We start from the raw sequence: 19,189 nt of genomic DNA on the forward strand, positions 1-19,189 counted from the left end.
TTACTTATAAAATGACCCATAGAATCTAATGAAGTGCTAATTACTGTGCTAAATCATTCACTAATCAATTATTATTATTTTGTGGAATGATAATTTTCTCTTTGTGAAATTCTACTTTTCCAGATGCCATAATTTTAGAAGGCTGCTATGAGAGATATCAAACGGATTGGCCATCTGATTTCAAAATGGATGAAGAGTCATTAAGTTCACATGTTTTTACTTAGCAAATTTAATCTATTTCGCCAAGGAAAATCATCCACCCCGTCCTTGATAATTATTTGTAACTAGAGGCCTGGTGCACGAAATTCATGCACGGGGGAGGGGGGGGGGTTGTCCCTCAGCCCAGCTGCACCCTCTCCAATCTGGGACCCCTTGAGGGATGACCCCTCTCACAATCCAGAACTGCTGTCTCCCAACTGCTCGCCTGCTTGCCTTCCTGATTGCCCCTAACCGCTTCTGCCTGCCAGCCTGATCACCTTCTAACCACTCCCCTGCCAGCCTGTTTGCCCCCAACTGCCCTCCCCTGCAGGCCTGGTCACCCCTAACTGCCCTCCCCTGCAGGCCTGGTCACCCCTAATTGCCCTCCCCTGCAGGCCTGGTCTCCCCCAACTGCTCTCCCCTGCAGGCCTTGGGTCCCCCCCAACTGCCCTTCCCTGCAGACCCAGTTACCCCCAACTTCCCTCCTTTGCTGGCCAAGTCACCCCTAACTGCCCTCCCCAGAAGGCTTGATCGCCCCCAACTGCCCTCCCTTGCAGGCCTGGTCCCTCCCAACTGCCCTCATCTGCTGGCCATCTTTGTGGTGGCCATCTTGTGTTCACATGGGGGCAGGATCTTTGACCACATGGGGGCAGCAATCTTGTGTGTTGGAGTGATGGTCAATCTGCATATTACTCTTTTATTAGATAGGATAGAGGCCTGGTGCATGGGTGGGGGGCCAGCTGGTTTACCCTGAAGGGTGTCCCGGATCAGGGTGGGGGTTCCCTTGGGGTGTGGGGCGGCCTGGGCGAGGGGCCTGTGGTGGTTTGCAGGCCGGCCACACCTCCCGGCGACCCAAGTGGAGGCCCTGGGATCTGGGATTTATTTATCTTCTATAATTGAAACTTTGTAGCCTGAAGCGGAGCCAAGCCTTCTGCTCCCTCTGTGGCGGCAGCCATTTCTGTTGGGATTTATGTATCTTCTATAATTGAAAATTTGTAGCCTTACACGGAGGCCAAAGCAGGCCAGGGTTGCAGAAGCTTGGCTTCCTCCATCGCCACGGGCAACCCTAGCCTCCTGCTCTCTCCAGCTCCGTGGCTGCCGCCATTTCTGTTGGGCTTTATTTATCTTCTATAATTGAAACTTTATAGCATTGAGTGGAGGCCTGGCCGGCAAGGGCAGGTGGAAAGTTTGGCTTCCTCCATTGCCAGGGAAACCCAAGCCACCCTCCTGCTCTCTGTGGCTGCAGCCATCTTGGTTGGGTTTATTTGCATATTCCCTCCTGATTGGCTGGTGGCCGTGGCTGGTGGTTAATATGCAAATTAACCACCAGCAAAGTGGTGGTTAATTTGCCCATATTACTCTTTAATTAGATAGGATTAGGTAATAAGGAAACATGGTCCTAAAATGGAAGAATTTACAAGCTCTTCCAAAGTTGTAACAAATGTTTAACAGAGAAAATGAAAGACGCACTAACACATATTAATGAAGTGTGTATGTTTATTTAGAACAGGGGTAGGGAACATCCAGTCCTCCGGCCGTATAAGGCTTGCGAAATCATTTGGTCTGGCCCTGCCAAGTAATTAAGGGTGAGTTAGTTAAATGTCTGACCAAATATAGCAGGCTGATTTTTAAGCTGATAATTGTGTATGGGTCTGGCCCGCAAATGATGTTATAAATACCCAAGGTTCCCACCCCTGATTTAGAGGATTGAGTATGGGATGGTTAAAGGATAGAATACAGAAATAAAAGCAAAAGAATAACAGTAAGTAGAAATAGAAACCTCTGGCGTATTGTTCCCACATTAGACTATGGAGTTGTGCCAACCTGCTTCATTCCAGAGCAAAGAGCCAGTCAGTAGCTGAGGCTACGTTAGAGAACAAGGAAGGAAATCCTTTCTCCCACGCTGTTTCCAAATAAAAGACAACAAGAGAGTGATGGATTTCGCTACCAAGTAGTCATGTTTATTTTACTCATGTCCCCACTGATTCTCTAAAAGTCAAGCCTACTAATTTTGCATTATCGAGCAAAAGAATATCTGGACAAAAACAAAGAAAATCAATTTTGCAAAACTCATCCCTTAATTTTCCAAAAAATAACTCTTATAGTCGCTAAACTTAAACTATAACATCATTCCTGTCCTGCCAACACTTGTACTGAAAAGGATAAAGTCATCACAGAATAAAATAATTTAACTCAGTCATTAACATAGTGAATCACATTTCTTCAATTCTAAAATAATAACCCTGCTCAATGGCCTGAATAACCCATACCCCAAGCCATCCTGCTTTTTTTCTCCTGGGTCTTGAGTATACAGAATTAGATTGACACAATCAATCATGCTCCCCAGTTAAAGTTCATCTGATGGGACTGGTCCATGAAAAGCCTGTTTTACTGTATTTTTTGTTGTCATATTCTCTATCCCCAGCTTCAGTTCCACTCCCCTCCTCCCTTTGTATAGGCAGCCCTTGTAGTAGTTAATGGGTGCCTTTCCAATCAGCTTTACATATGTTTTACATGTGATATCATTTAAGTATATATATACTAGAGGCCTGGTGCATGGATTCGTGCACTGGTGGGATCCCTCAGCCTGGCCTGTGGGGATTGGGCCTAAACTGGCTCTCTGACATCCCACAAGGGGTCCCGGATTACGAGAGAGCAGTTCTCAGGTGATGCACCCAGAATTGGGCTCCTTCCTCTCTGGTTCCGGGTACATCACCTGAGAACCACAGCAGCCAAGTCACTGCAACTCGGCAGCTCCTGTGTTGAGCATCTGCCCCCTGGTGGTCAGTGTGCATCATAGCTACTGGCCAGTTGGCCAGTCAGCCGGTCGCTTAGGCTTTTATATATATAGATATTTAGCTTTATGTGTGTGTGTTATATATAGCTTTAATATATATAACACACTGATATATAGCTTTATGTGTGTGTGTTATATATACCTTTGATATATATCACACTGATATATAGCTTTATGTGTGTGTGTGGATTTTTAATTTTATGATAGTAGGTTATTGCCAGAGATTAATTTTTACCAATCTAATAGGTATGATATCCCATCGTTTTAATCTATATTTATCTGATAACTAGTGAAGTAAGCTAAACATGTTTTTACTTTTTTGTCATTCCAATGTTCTCTTGTGTAAATTACATTTTCACTTACTAAAGACCCATTTCCCTCTTGTATTGTTCTTTTCCTTATTAATTTTTCAGGAGTCCTTAAAAAATCTTGTATGGGATCATTTTTGTGGAATGGTCTAGGAGTTGGCTATCTCTACAATAATGCTACATGACAAATTACCCTAAAACTTAGTGGCACAAAACAACATGCATTCCCTATTGCGCATTTCCAGGTTGGCTGGCCGTCGGCTAATCCAGGATGGGCCAGGCTGGCCTTACTCCAAGCTGGAGTTTTGGAATCCGTATCTGCTCCACACGTTTCTCACCCTCCTTGGACAAGCAGTCTCTACCAGGAGCATATTCTTCCCACAACAGGCAGAAATACAAGAAAGACAAGCAGTGCCCTGGCAAGCATTGCTCAGTGGTTAGAGCATCCGCCCACACACCTAAGGGTCTTGGGTTCAATTCTGTCAAGGGGACATACCTAGCTTGCAGGTTTGATCCGCAGACCCAGCTGGAGCACATGCTGGAGGCAACCAATCTATGTGTCTCTTTCACATCGATGTTTCTCTCTTTCTCTCTCTCCATCCCTTCCTACTACCCTTCCACTCTCTCAAAAAAAAAAAAAAAAAAGGAAAAAGGAAAAAATATCCTCGGGTGAGGATTAACAAAAAAAACCACAAAGAAACAAGTGCCTCTTGAGGTATAAGCTCCACACTGGCACTCTGCCTCTTCTTTTGGGGGAAGCAAACCACGTGGCCAAGTCTAATACTAATGGGGCAGAGAAATGTACTCTGCCTCTGGGAAGAACTTCCAATTCATGTGGCAAAGAGCATGGCTACAGGGAGGATGGAAAATGGAGAACAATAATGCAACACACTTTATATAGATGATCTGCAAATATATCCTCTCAAACAGTAGTTTTTATTTATCTTCTTTTATGGTATATTTTGTCACAAAAATGCTTTTATGTAAATATAGTTAAATATTTCAGTATTTTACTTTATAGTTTACTAGAGGCCTGATGCCCAGCCTGCCCTTTCTCACAGTCTGGGAGCTCTCAGGGGCAGGAGGTGACCCAGCGATCAGGGAAAGGTGATGCCCCATCACACCTCTGCTGCTGCCACTGTCAGCAGCGCAAGCCTCAGGTGGCCCTGATTACCTGAGCCTTGGGCAGCCGCCATCCAAGGCTTGCCTATGCCTCGGGCTGGCCCTGGGAGGCTGGGCAGCCACCATCCAAGGCTTGCCTGTGCCTCGAGCCGGCCCTGGGCGGCTGGGCAGCCACCATCCGAGGCTTGCCTGTGCCTCAGACTGGCCCTGGGAGGCTGGGGGGCTGAGGGGACTTGGGGACTCCAGAGGCAGGCGTGCAGAGCGGGCCCAGCGTGGCCACGCACCTGCTGCCCCGGCAGGGCTGAGGGGACTGGGCGCCGCCATCTTGTGGCTGTGAGCGCCTCCATCTTTGAGTGCAGGGCAGTCAATTAGCATATTCCCTCCTTATTGGCTGTGGGTGCCAACATCTTTGAGGGTGGGGCAGTCAATTAGCATATTCCCTCCTTATTGGCTGTGGGTCCTGCCATCTTTGTGACGGTGTGAGGGTCAATTAGCATATTCCCTCTTTATTAGATAGGATGTTTTGGGGGTTAAATTTGAAAAATTATTTTCTACCCTAAAATTATAAATACATTCTCCTATATTTCTCGCAGAAGAACTCAGTCATGAGGATCAACACCCAATATATTTTAAATTAGCATATGCATAAATGCAAGTTTATGTGATCTAAGGGCCAAGGCACTGAAGTTAACAAGTTAAAAACAATTATCCAAGGATGGTGAATTATTACTGGTGAATTTTTTTTGAGCTTGGTCTTTAAAAAATATTAATAGGTATAGGCTGACAAAGAAGAAGAAGATGCAGGTATTGTAAGAATCACAAAACTTGGTATTCTTTTATAAACCGATCTTGATTGATCTAAGCTATAGATTCAAAACTGCAAAACAAAAGACCACAGGAAAATACATAGTCTTCTCAGGGCATGACACCTTGGAAAAAGAAAAAAGAAAAATCTACGGAACTCAACAATAAAATAATATGTGTTATAATGTCCTATTTGTAAAATATGTGTATATGTGATAATAGGAGGATCTACTTCAATAATTTTAAGTAAAAATGAGGTCCCACCTATTAACTTTTCAAATTAAAACCATTTCCCAGTTGCCAGACTGGCAGGGAGTCCAGTATCTCTCTTGTCCCTCAAACCATTCAGGAAGCTGGGCCTCTTGATCAGCATGCGCCAGCGAGAGAAAACCAGGGAACTTGATGAGAAAACAAGTGGCCCTGTTGAAGGCTCTGCTTCCAGCACAGTTCACTGGTGAAAACTGATGGCCTTTTCACCTGCTGCTCTCCTCCTTTGCTGCTGTAGATCCAGACAGTGGCCACCACGCTTCTCCAAGAGAGAAGCAGCCTGCTCCCTCAGAGGCCTGGCATGGCAGCCCACCTGCAGCCTGTCAGTTTGCCAGCACAGTGGCTGAGTCAGGAGGCCTTCCAGCTGCAGAGCCATGCGCATGCCCAAACCGCCTCTCCCATCGGGCAGCACAGGCCACAACTGGAGTGTGTTTAAGGAACTCTAATGTTCTTTCATACTAGGTCTTTTTTTTTTTTTTTTAATATACTAGAGGCCCGGTGCAGGAATTCATGCACCAGTGGGGTCCCTTGGCCTGGCCTGCGGGATTGGGCCGAAACTGGCTCTCCAACATCCCCTGAGGGGTCCCAGATTGCGAGAGGGCGCAGGCCAGGCTGAGGACCCCACCAGTGCACAGTCAGGGCCAGGGAGGGATGTGGGAGGTTGGCCAGCCAGGGAGGGACCACAGGAGGGCTCCAGGGTGTGTCCGGTCCATCTGGTTCAGTCCCAATTGGCCAGACTCCAGCAGCAAGCTAACCTACCAGTCGGAGCGTCTGCCCCCTGGTGGTCATAGTATGTCATAGTGAGTGGCTGAGCAGCCTTAGCATATCATTAGCATATTACGCTTTGATTGGTTGAATGGATGACCGGACACTTAGCATATTAGACTTTTATTATATAGGATTTTTATTGATTTCAGAGAGGAAGGGAGAGGGAGAGAGAGATAGAAACATCAATGATGAGAGAGAATCATTGATCAGCTGCCTCCTACACGCCCCCTACTGGGAATCGAGCCCACAACCCGGGCATGTGCCTTGACCAGGAATCAAACCCTGACCTCCTGGTTCATAGATCAATGCTCAACCACTGAGCCACGCTGGTGGGGCTTACTAGGTCTTTTCTTAATCAGGACTAGGTCAATGCCAAAAAAAAAATTTTTTTCTAATAATAAATACACAGTAATAGGACATAGTCTAGGTCTTTATTGTGTTCCTCTCTGAAGACTCCCAGACTTTACAAATTTCCTCTAGTCTTCCCAATGCTGACCAGCCAAGCAGGTAAAGGAAGACTGGGAAGGGCAACCGTTATCAAATCAGAAAAGACACTATTACATCAGTATCTGAGACACAAAGGATAAAGACCTCAATAATGATTTCCAAACACTGGGGGAAATTTTTTCTTATCTATAATCTCCAAATAAAATACATAGTGCCCAATCCAGTTAACTTAAAATTTCAGATATTTTTCTGGCATCAGTATGTCCTATACAACCCTGGGATATACTCATGCTAAAAAAAAAAAAAAAAAAAAAAGTATTGGTTGTTTACCTAAAATTCAACCCAATTGTGTGTCTTGTATTTTTATTTGCTAAATCTGACCACTCTACCTTATCTACTGCATGAAAGGAATAACTGGTGGAGGGAGAACTGGAACTCCCTTGTGCCAAATTTAGAGTAGCCCCAGAGCCAGCCCCTTACATCCATGTACCCTGACATCCTATCCGAGACTTGGGGCCGACAGAGCCAGCCCCTTCCGGCACTGGAACCACTTGACAGAGACCCAGAGATGCTTCCTGGCCACCTCCCAGCAAGGCATTTCTAACCACAATCAGTTGGAAGATTGTTTTGCTCCCAGAAATGCAACACAGGCCCTAACTGGTTTGACTCAGTGGATGGAGCGTCAGCCTGCGGACTGAAAGGTCCCGGGTTCGATTCCAGTCAAGGGCATGTACCTTGGTTGCGGGCACATCCCCAGTAGGAGGTGTGCAAGAGGCAGCTGATCGATGTTTCTCTCCCATCAATGTTTCTAACTCTCTATCCCTCTCCCTTCCTTTCTGTAAAAAATCAATAAAATATATTTAAAAAAAGAAGAAGAAGAAAAGAAATGCAACACAGGACAAAGGGGACAAGGGAAGAATCACGTACATATTTTGCCCTGGGTTCTGAGCCCCAACAGTCCGGCAGACACAAGAAAAACACCAGCAGAAAGGTATTCTAGAGAAGAGGTTTTATGCATTTCTTTTACAAAAATGAACCTGAATTGCTTCCAATTATCTAGGATTAAATTCACCTCCACGAACAGGGCAAATAATAGAAATGGGAAAATAGTTTCCCCAGTGGATATGTACCTCCTTAACCCAGAAATTTAGTGAGGTACTTGGCCTCTGCTTTAATATTTGAGAGGGAGATTCTGTCGCTCCCAAGTTAATAGTGATGGAGCTCAAAGGGACATACGTATCTCACCTATGACAAACACCAGGACTGAATAAATATCTAGCATTTCAAAAGTTAAGTAAATAGAAAAAAAATATTTAACTGTATAACATAAAAGAGGAAGACAATGTCTTAAAGATGCCTGGGGAAATTATTTGCAAGACAAAAGAAAATTTAGAATGCATCTGCTCTGTGTTCTCAGTGCAACACTCAAACATATAAATTCTGGGAAAGAAGTGATGGAAAGGCAAAATAAAATAAAATAAAATAATTGACTGAAGTGAGAAGTCAAAATAAAGATACCTGGCAAAGATTTAAAAAATAAAAGAATCAGGAATGCCAAAAAAAAGACAGTAACATTAATTAAAATCTGAATCGGAGGAATCCTCTCCTTTATCTTCTGCCTCTCTATCAGCAATTTCATTATTCAGAAAGCAAAGAAGCAAAGATTGGAACTGCTACCCCGGGCTTAATTCTTACCAACAAAGAGGAATATGTCAGTGAAGTGAAAGTGACAGGAACCTTGGGGAAAATTGAACATACCACCTTAGAGTTCATTACAGCCAAGGAAGAAAACACAGAGCAAAGTAAGACAAGTATCTTAGATTGCTTAGCCGTTCAGAGGAAACATAAGAATGTCCCAGAGCCAGAGATTCTAATATGAAAACTGGGACCAAAAAATAAAACCCACCACTGCAATCACAAATGAGGGAAATGGGAGAGATCACATGCAAATGTAACTCGGTGTGGTATACAAGGAGCTCTCCAAGGAGCTGGACGTTTTCAAGGACACACAGAAGTAGACGGAGGAGGGTAAAGGCAAGGAGGAACACATCAGTGCAGTATTGACTGGCCTGTTAGGAGCATGGACAGACAGCCGTAACCTAGGATGAGCAGAGACTTGTGAAAAACACTCAAAACAACACAAAACCTTTAAGACTGCTTTTGAGGAAGGAAGGACAAGAAAGATACAACCTCCTTCCTCCACGCCCAGGCAGATTTCTTGATGTTGACAACTAACAGAGAGAAAGCAAAATGACAATTTCTTGAGTTTGCTTCTCATCTTGTCTACAAAGGAGAATAGTCTTCAAAATGGAAAAAACTGTGTCAACAATCTTGATAAGAAACTGGTAAACAAAACAGGAGAAAAGATGGTGAAGAAATGTTTAACTGTTTAGATCAAAGTCCATTTCCGGGAATGTTCTAATACAGCAAGGTTCTCATGCTCGGTACTAATGGTATTTTAGGCTGGATAACTCTGTTGTCTGGGGCTGTTCTGTGTGTGGCAGGCTGTTTAGCAGCATCCCTGGCCTCTATCCACTAAATACCAGTAGCACCAGCCTCCCAGTGTGACAACCAGAAATGTTTCCTGAGATAGCCAAATGTCCCCTGGGGAGCCAAGTGCCCTGAGTGAGAACCAGTGCTACAGAGCAGTGAAAAACTTGCATGCATTATCACAGAATTATCGTTTGCATCTTTGAGTGACCATGGCATTGGGAACTGACAACTTTCTCGTATATCAAAAAGGTCGCTACTAAAAATTAAAACCAGTAAATTTGATGTTGATACCCAGCAAATTTTAATACAGTATCAAAATATAATTAATTAGGAAAGAGAACAGTGACCTCATGATATCTTGGTATAGTTACATGAAGAGCCATTCATACTAAAACTAATGTAATTTTGTTCTCGTCCCCCTTTTTCTCAATATCATCGCAAAAGAGGATAAGCTGGTTTCACTAAAACATTTTTAAAATCTTTTGTGAAATCTTCTTTGACAAGATAAATGGGAGCTGTCTCATACACAGTTGATCTGAGTGTGTATTGGTAAAGTCTCTGGAAGGCACTCTGGCAATATCCAGGAAAGTTCATAGGCACAAATCTTCAGACTAAGCAATGCCACTTTGAGGAGTTTCAATATGTGTACAAAGATGTATCTACTGCAGTATTGTAACAAAAAGCTAACAACCTAAATGTGCATGAATTAGGGACTGGTTAATTAGTTGTCATATATTCTTTCATTTCTGTGACTTTACCTGTGACCAGAAGGTCAGGAAAAGCCTTAGGAAATACACCAGAATCCAATTGGATGGCATTTGCTTAGCAGTCGGGGAGATAGTCCAAATACTTAACCACCACCATGGGAGTTGGGTCTTGGAAGGACCTTGTGTACCAGATGTTCACACTTTAGTTTCTGGGTCTAGCTTCTCTAGGAAGGTCTAGCAGGGGTCCTCAAATTACGGCCCGCGGGCCACATGTGGCCCGCCGAGGACATTTATCCGGCCCACCGGGTGCCGCTGCCTGTCCTGCTTAGCAGCAGACTCGTCCCGGGCCCGCAGTGCGCATAGGAATTTGTTCATAGTTTTTTTAAAAAACTATAGTCCGGCCCTCCAACGGTCTGAGGGACAGTGAACTGGCCCCCTGTTTAAAAAGTTTGAGGACCCCTGGTAGGGGGTCCCCAGCAGAGACCAAGTAGAAGAAGGCCACTTGGTAGGGGAGAGAGGGAGTAAAAAAAAAGCATTTCCTATTTTAATACTTTGTATCACCTCACTGGGGAATATCAGTCCTCACCAAGATAGAAACATTAAAATATTCCAGAATGGCGTGGGGCAACAAATTGGTTACATTCAACCAAATGGCAGCTATAAGGAAGAGTGAAGTAAATTTATATGAACTATACATTAATTTTTTTTTTTTAATTTCTAGCAGGAACTGTTAGCAGTTGCCATGTGGGAAGAGGATCAGGGAACTTAGGGTGGGTCAGGGAAGGGGGAGATTTCTTTTTGTTATATACCTTTTGTGGCAGATGCTACAGATGTGCTAACACCCCTGCCAGCCCTGGCCTACCTTCCCTCCTCCAGACTTCACCAACCAAACACAGCCTGGGTGATATTTGTTCACCTGTCGGACTGACCAAGGTGAATTTTGATAGGGTACTCTGATCAGAGCTTTAAGAGTTGGGGACATGCTCTCAGCTCACACTGTTAGTGGCGGTATAAATGGATGTGATCTTCTTGAAGAGATACATGGCAATAGCTCTCAAATTTTTAATCATGTATACCATTTAACCTTTGATATTTCCAATTAAAGTCAATACTTATTAAATTTTAAAATGAACATGCCTTTTGACCCAGCAATTCTACTTCCATGAGTTTATCCTAATGATACACTCATAAAAGTGCATTAAGATATATCAACAAGGATATTCATTACAGCATTAGCAACATGAAAACCAAAAAATACTGGAAGCAACAGACATATCCATTAACACAAAATGGGCTAAATAAATTATGCTACAGACACTATGAAGTTGAAAAGAACGAGGTAGATCTGCATAAATTGCTATAAATCTGTCCTAACTAAATGGAACTGTCCAACGTGGGGGAGAAGAGGAGACGCAAGATGCAGGTCAACAGGTGTAACGGTATGCACCTTCCTTCTTCACCTGAAGCGGGTTCTGTAAATTAACAAGAAGAGAAGAATGCACAGCTATTGTCTAGGGGGCAGGCAATCGGCAAAGCTTGTCACAGGTTATTTGGTCCTTTGTTGTCCCAGACTGGGAAGAGAGGAACTACTGAGTCTAACAAAAAACCAAGTTCATTCTCCAATTCCCATGACCTACGAGCTCCAGTCCTCGAGTACGTAAGATTCTGGTACCTCTTTTAGAGACTCACAGAGAAATCTCCCTTCATCCCCACCCGCAAACACACACACTGGACAGGAAACGCCGGGAGGTCCAGGCCTTTATTTGGTTCATTAGCATCTATCCCCAGTGCTAAGAATAATGTCTGGTACAAGGCATCTACACTGAGGAATTCCAAAGCCAGTACTAGAGTAGGTCCCTGTGGTCCTCTCAGCAGTCTGCCTCTCGTCATTCTGTGGGTTCTCAGTGAGCTAGCGGGGGTCACTTCGCATTGATACCACCTCCAGAAGCCTCATCAACTGAGACCTGGTAATTCACTTATTATCTCATGAACTGTACACCTCCATCCCAATTCTCTATCTCATAATGCATATAGAAGAGATAAATGCTATCTGGTGTAATTGAAGTAATGCTACTCAAAGTACAGGTCTGCAATGAGATACGGAGCTTGCACTATAATGTAAATTGATAACTGTTTCATTCATCTAGAACCCGTGGTCGGCAAACTGCGGCTCGCGAGCCACATGCGGCTCTTTGGCCCCTTGAGTGTGGCTCTTCCACAAAATACCACGGCCTGGGCGAGTCTATTTTGAAGAAGTGGCGTTAGAAGAAGTTTAAGTTTAAAAAATTTGGTTCTCAAAAGAAATTTCAATCATTGTACTGTTGATATTTGGCTCTGTTGACTAATGAGTTTGCCGACCACTGATCTAGACAATCTTGCTACAAAGTTTTAGGGCATAGATGACTTACATCCTGGTACAGTGGATGGCAAACTGCGGCTCGCGAGTTTGTGCTAATATCAAGTGGGGCCTAAAGTGCTCAAGTTCCACTCCTTGAGGTCTTTCTTTGTGCTAATCATTGCCTTCTCCCTCTATTTCCCCATGACAGGGAGACCTGAAGCATCACTAACTGACTGGTTAGGACAGTGGTCAGCAAACTGCGGCTCTGTTGACTAATGAGTTTGCCGACCACTGGGATAGGGGCTTAATCACAAGGAACAACAACAGCCTGTAATTATTGGAATCGAGAGTCAATGAAAGGCAGGAAAAAGAGGTGGGGAAGCAGGGGTGCCAAATAAATTTGACCTAATTTACAGTTTTGTACATAGGAACTCAGTCACTCCTCAGACCCTGGAAGTTAGTGAATCAACTGGTAGCAGATTACTGGCTATGTCTGTCCCAGGCAGCAATATGTAGTTAAAAACAGTAATTAAGCACGTGTAAATCAGATGCAATGGCTAATAGTCCTATTCTCTTTTTAAAATTCTGTGTTCTCAGTTATCTGTCACTTTCCATTAGATTTGCAAGTTGGCTAAACTCAGGAGCTCCACTTCCCCAGGACTATGTCACTTAAAATCCAGTATCCAAACAAAACTGCTTTTTGAGTCTCTAACATTCCCTTGAGCCAATGATCCATAAATAAACACTATTTTTAAATCTTCATTAGAAAGCACAGAGTTTCTCTTCAGGCAAGATGGGGCTGCCAACTTCTCTTCTTAAATATGAATCTCTTCTATTAAAAAAATAGAAACATGCAAACAGACATTCATAGTAAACAGAAAAGAGAACACCCATCCTTTCACAGCTATGACCTCTAATATCACTGAAAAGTAAAACTCCACGATTTAAAAAAAAAATTAATACAGGCAGAATATATTCTTTAAGAATTCACAACCAGCCCTGGCCGGTGTTGCTAAGTGGTTAGAGTGTCAGCTCACGCACTGAGGGTCTTGAGTTCAATCCCTGGCCCCAGTCAGCGTGTGAGAGGCAATCAATGTGTCTCTCTCACATTGATGTTTCTCTCTCTCTCCCTCCTTCCCTCCTTGCCATTCTCTCTAAAAATTAAAAGAAAAAAATATCCTCAGATGAGTATTAACGAAAAAAAGAATTCACAACCCTATTCCTCAACTCACCTCCCACCTCCCACCAAGTAATACTGATCTCTCTACTCTCTCCACTCTGATTTCTGTGAACCAGCCACCATCTCCAAAAAATCAAATAGCTTTATTGATCACCAATTCCTTAGCGTTTTCCCTTTGATATATCCTATTTCTATAACCATAGCTCTCAAATTCAACAACAAACTTAAGACTTCCTATCTTCCATGACTCCCACTCTAGCCATGCTCTTGTGTGCGCCCTCTATCCTTCCTTTCCACCGTGCTACCTACAGATTTTCTCCAAATACTTCTAATTTCCCCAAACTTTTATTATATAGTATGTATCCTTCCTAATTCTGCTATTTCTGTCACAGTTGGATCATAAAATTCATATAAATCAGAACGATGTATACATGGTACTCTAACAAAAGTTATAAATTTTATTGTTATAAAGTCCATAGTAATATAATTAGTCAACAATACTATCTGTTGGGCCCAGCTGGTGTGGCTCAGTGACTAAATGTTGACCCATGAACCAGGAGATCACGGTTCAGTTCCTGGTCAGGGCCCATGCCTGGGTTGCAGACTCAATCCCCTGGGGTGTGTGTGTGGGGGGGCATACAGGAGGCAGCCAATCAATAATGTTCCTCTCTTATCACTGATGTTTCTTTCTCTCTCTCTATACCTCTCCCTTCCTCTCTGAAATGAATTTTTTTTTAAATATATTTTATTGATTTCTTACAGAGAGGAAAGGGAGAGGATAGATAGTTAGAAACATCGATGAGAGAGAAACATCGATCAGCTGCCTCCTGCACACCTCCCACTGGGGATGTGCCTGCAACCCAGGTACATGCCCTTGACCGGAATCGAACCCGGGACCCTTCAGTCCGCAGGCCGACGCTCTATCCATTGAGCCAAACCGGTCAGGGCTGAAATGAAATTTTTTAAGTATATTTAAAAATAATAATAATAGTAATAATAATACTATCTGTTGATTTCAGGCACAGGTGAAGGATTTCAACTCTGACACATAGCCTTATTGATATCTGTGAAAGTTGGTAAGTTGAAATTTTGTAAATAGAAGGGATTCTGTCCTTCCAAACACTTAGTGTGTTCCTATCTGTGTGCCTGTGCCTCACAACAATGTTTTGCATATCAGAGACACTCAGTAAGTATTTCAGCTGGTAGACAAGGAATTTTACAATGCCTTAAAAAAATACACAGTAAAGAAAAATCCTTAAAAATCACAACATTTGTCTTCAACTCTAATGCTCTCTAATTCAAGTCCACACTTAAGAATAGAGCTTAAAGAAATTATTTTTAACATAAATAAATATGCACACACAAAGATATTTACCATAGCATGTAGATGTTTGGCAATGATTAATAAAATTATATCCATTTACTTGGAATAATGTTACATAGCAACCTAAAATAATATCTTTGTAGAATAGATATTATTTGGAAAATTTTTTGGCATAAGGTTAAATGAAAAAGCATGGTTCCAAATTTTATTTACAGTATTATTGCAACTCATTTTAAAGCCATGCAGAGAAAAAAGACTAGAAGGAAATAAATCAATAAAATTACAGATCATTTTTCTGTGCTTTTAAATTTCATACAATGAATATACTAGTAATATATATTACTATTATCATGAAACAAAAGTAAGCTTTACTATAAAAATTCCAATATTTTATTCAAATAAGAAGGAAGACAGACTCTATGTAGGAGGTAACAAATGGAAATAGCTGTGTCTATACTCTTTATATTTTGGGTTTCCTCATTAAACCAATTTGTCCTGTGCTACTACTGTGTTAATTTTTTTATAGTGGGTAATGACATTTTAATAGCTCATCCAAATATGCCATTCAAATTTGACTGCTAATCATTCATATTCCAAATCACAAGTATTTTCAATATGTTGACCTTTCCATCTGCCTAAATAAGCTAGCCACGATCCAGAACCAAGACTACTAGTAATTTGAAATCCTAATTTTCCCATGTAAGCAAGTCATTGGATCTCATGGATCTTCAGAGACGTTGCAACAGTCTCTCCTCGTGGTGTCTATCAGGGACTCAAAACCTCTACAGTCAACAAACTTCCTGAGGCCTAACCTAAATTCCTCCTGATTTCCATCTGAACTCATTACTTCCAGTTCTGGCCTCAGTGCAACCGAGAGCAACAGCTCCCAGCCCCTCAGACCCCACTGTGACCCGCTCTTTACATTACTGATGGTATATCACAGCCCACAGGCACCTGCTATACTATGGTTTATAAATGGTGGTAAAACAGTTCTGCAAGATTCCTCAACCTCCTAATATTATTGCCTATTATAACACAAAGATATAAGACAAACGTTAAATTCAAACACTAATGCTTTTGCCACTCTGTCATTTGGGAAAGCTCCCATTTGCTGTGAACAATCGTTTTTGGTTCAAAGTAAAACCCCTCCAAACACTTCCTTTTGCCCCAGCTCCATGCCAAAGCAGAAGCATCCAGGCCATATCTTATCTTTTCCTGCGTGGTATCGCAATGGGCTTTTTATAGCCTGAAACTCTGAATGCAAAGCACGACATTGGCTACCAGCTTCCCCTGGCACTAGTTGGAAAGTTATTTATAACTTTAAAATTAGCGTGAAAGCCTACATTTCTCACCAGAACTACTCACAACATTCCCGTTCTAGAGAAGAATGTGACGTCCTTTCATTCAGAAGGAAATCCCACATTTTCACTAACACACAGCAATCCAGCGCAGAACCAAGAATGCAGGGAGGTCCAGCTCTTCTCTTTACAAACTTGACACTTACCTTTCTGTCGCTTCCTAGAAAGTAGATGTGTTTAAAATTGGGCTCTTCTAGAAAATTATCCAAAAAGAGCTTTGGGGAGGGAACAAAAAGACTTCTTGGTTAGTCACAGAATTGCAAAGCAACAAATGCAGAGCCAGTGACAGTGGGGCAGTCACTTAGCTGAGCGTCATTCACCCAGGATAAGAAAGAAAGGGGAGGTTACAAGCCGGGGTGGGTGGTATCTAATCCTGAACCACTAGTCACTGACCTCACTGACAACTTGTTACTGAAAATACTTCGTTGAAAAAGGCCAGACGCATACTTTGCCTAGAGATCTATAAACATGGCTGTCAGGAAGCTTTGAATAAGTTAGATTTGCATTTCTCTAGTCCCTTTCCAAAATAAGGGCCCTTGGCATCTAATTAAAGCTGAAGGCTGAGATGATTAAGAGTGAAAAATGGTACAGCAGAGATAATAGGAGTCCAGGAAATCTACCATCGAAAGATCGATGGTGTAAAATTCAGGGTCTTCAGGACCATGATGCTGTGTCACATCTGGTGTGTTTTTCCTCTGAAATCCTACCTGCCTTACCTACCCTTGCACCAGTCACTACACTCTCTGCTTCCAGGACTTAGGTAGAACCACATAATTATCAGTAATGTATGTAAAGTGAAAATTTACCAAAAACCTCCAGTATTAAAGCTACCAAAAAAAACCCAAACAAACACCGTTTTCTCCAACAAAATTTCTTTCTTCTATGGCTATTTTTTTTTCATGTTTCTTCCCCCCCACTCACCGCTACATTTTAAAAAATATATCCTCTCTCTGAACACCTTAACATTCACTGGAACAGTCTGGTTTATCCCTGCCTCCTGCTTTATCGTTTCATCAATTCTTTGCCTCCCCACTTGAACTTGTACTGCAATTCCTTAGACAGGACCATTTTTGTGACTCTCTTCCAATAGCTTCTAAAACAAGGGGTGGTAACGGCTCCTAAAATAGAACTACTCGTTGGAGTTTGGGCATTTCTGTTCTTAACAGACTGAATTCTAAATAAAAAGAAGGCGTTTGTTTATTAGCTCCACAGCAGCCTTAGAACCAGTATTAGGAAGCCAAGAGGAAAGGGGGGCCTGGGGACTGTCAGAGAATCAAGCACGAAAGGGGTTTCACTTTATATGACTTTTAGGGAAACTAGCACAGTGTTTTTATGTAGGTTCCTTTAAAATGTGTGTAGCCGGCATTTCATCTTACCTAAAGATTCTTCGTTGCTAACACACTGTCCTCCCAGATTTTTTTAAAGCGGCTTTTGCCCCCTGGAGAATCTAGGAATAGCCTCTTTTCACCGCGAAAACAAAGGGTAAGTTTTATGTCTCTCAATCCATCTTTTCTTGAATAAAGAATTCACTTGACACTTGCAAAACAGAAGTTTTTGTTTTAGAGCTTTAATAATGACTGTTTTCCAAACCCAGACTGTTGACTTGAGCCCAGGCTATCCAAGTGCTGTTAAGCGCCAGCCTGCACCACTGTAACATCACAAACAAGTTACTTACCTGCTCTGTACCTCTCCTTCCCATCTGCAAAATGGAGGTGAAAACCCCTGTTCTATCTGCTTGTCAGGGGACATGTGAATGAAATGGATACAATCTGAAGTGCTTCAAATTACCCTGCATTCCCAAGCGATGCGATGCAGGTTGCAATATGGTACTTGATGTTATCAAAACAATTAAATATTATAAATATATGAAATATAATTTTAAAGAGCTCTGCGGAGTCGCTGTTTAATTCCTTTATAAAACCGTCCACAGCCTCCGAGATAGATTTTATCTGAATTATTTCCCCCTGTAGCCACAAGAGGTCCTCCTCCTAGCAATTCAAATCACGTTGGATTTGATGAGCAGAGGCCCATGGGCTTCTGTATTTATATTGGTTGGCTGACAGAAAACAGAGATCACCTATGTCAAGCTTCCGTAGCTAACTATAGGGTAGCGAACAAAACCGGAGAAATCTGGCTTTCTCTGGTGATCACTGAAGCATGCTGAACACTAAGTAGTTCCTGTAAACTACACAGCCACTGCATTTTGTACCCTGGCCCCCTTCCAAATTTTAATTCCTTCTTGTCACCTTGCCCAGTCTGGTTCAGTATTTATTCTCCTTCCCTATTTACTTATTTCCTTTCTTTCTACTTTCCAAACTTTAAAATTTTGGCTCACATTCCCCTTGCAGGCAAGCAAAGGTTAGGGATCGAAGAGCTGGGAAAAGAGAAAAGAATAAGTCAGGGCTGTTGTAGCAGTTCTCCCGAGGTAATCCAAAGTGTGTCTTTGGCTCCAGGAATCAGGGCTGACCCCAGACAGTCACTCAACCACATGTACAAGCCCCTTGATGCGGGGCACTGGGTTAAGAGCCAGCAGATCAGGGCACAGAAGGGAGGCCTCCACAAAGAAGAGAGTGCTTCCCCCATCAGCATCCCCTCTCGGAAAATAAGCCCTCCAGGGTACAACCAGTTCTTTAATCAGAATGAAATGCGGTTGCTTCTTTTCACTAAAATACCCTAAAGAATGAGCGTAGCTTTTTAAAAAAAATATACTTTTATTGATTTCAGAGAGGAAGGGAGAGGGAGAAAGAGATAGAAACATCAATGATGAGAGAGAATCACTGATCAGCTGCCTCCTGCATGCCCCTTACTGGGGATCCAGCCCACAACCCGGGCATGTGCCCTTGACCGGAATCAAACCCAGGACCCTTCAATCGCAGGCCGACACTCTATCCACTGAGCCAAACCAGCAAGGGCATGAGTCTAGCTTTTTGCATGAACCATAAGCCCATTTTGTTCTATACATGATTACTCAAAAGACTGGCAATTTCAGGTTGGAGCTTAAAAAAATATGTAATTGTATGAACAGCTAAAATACGTATTTAAGATAAGATTTAAAGATAAAGATAATTTCTGTTTGTG

At 42.6% G+C, this 19,189-nt stretch overlaps 1 protein-coding gene across 2 annotated transcripts in view; it reads right to left on the reverse strand.

Moving 5' to 3' along the window:
• Positions 1 to 17,915, reverse strand: part of CTNNA3 (catenin alpha 3) — a 1,399,627-nt gene extending 1,381,712 nt beyond the window's left edge. Inside the window, exon 1 of one of the 2 annotated variants that reach the window (XM_080687956.1) lies at positions 17,787 to 17,915. The gene's annotated coding sequence lies outside the window, so the exon portion shown is untranslated. Of the gene's footprint in view, positions 1 to 16,257; positions 16,439 to 17,786 lie in introns of those variants that run through there. The other variant, XM_080687955.1, reaches the window with a different exon arrangement.
• Between the last annotated feature and the right edge of the window lie 1,274 nt (positions 17,916 to 19,189).

This window comes from Plecotus auritus, assembly GCF_963455305.1.
Source record: "Plecotus auritus genome assembly, chromosome: 9".
Classification (NCBI taxonomy): Eukaryota; Metazoa; Chordata; class Mammalia; order Chiroptera; family Vespertilionidae; genus Plecotus; species Plecotus auritus.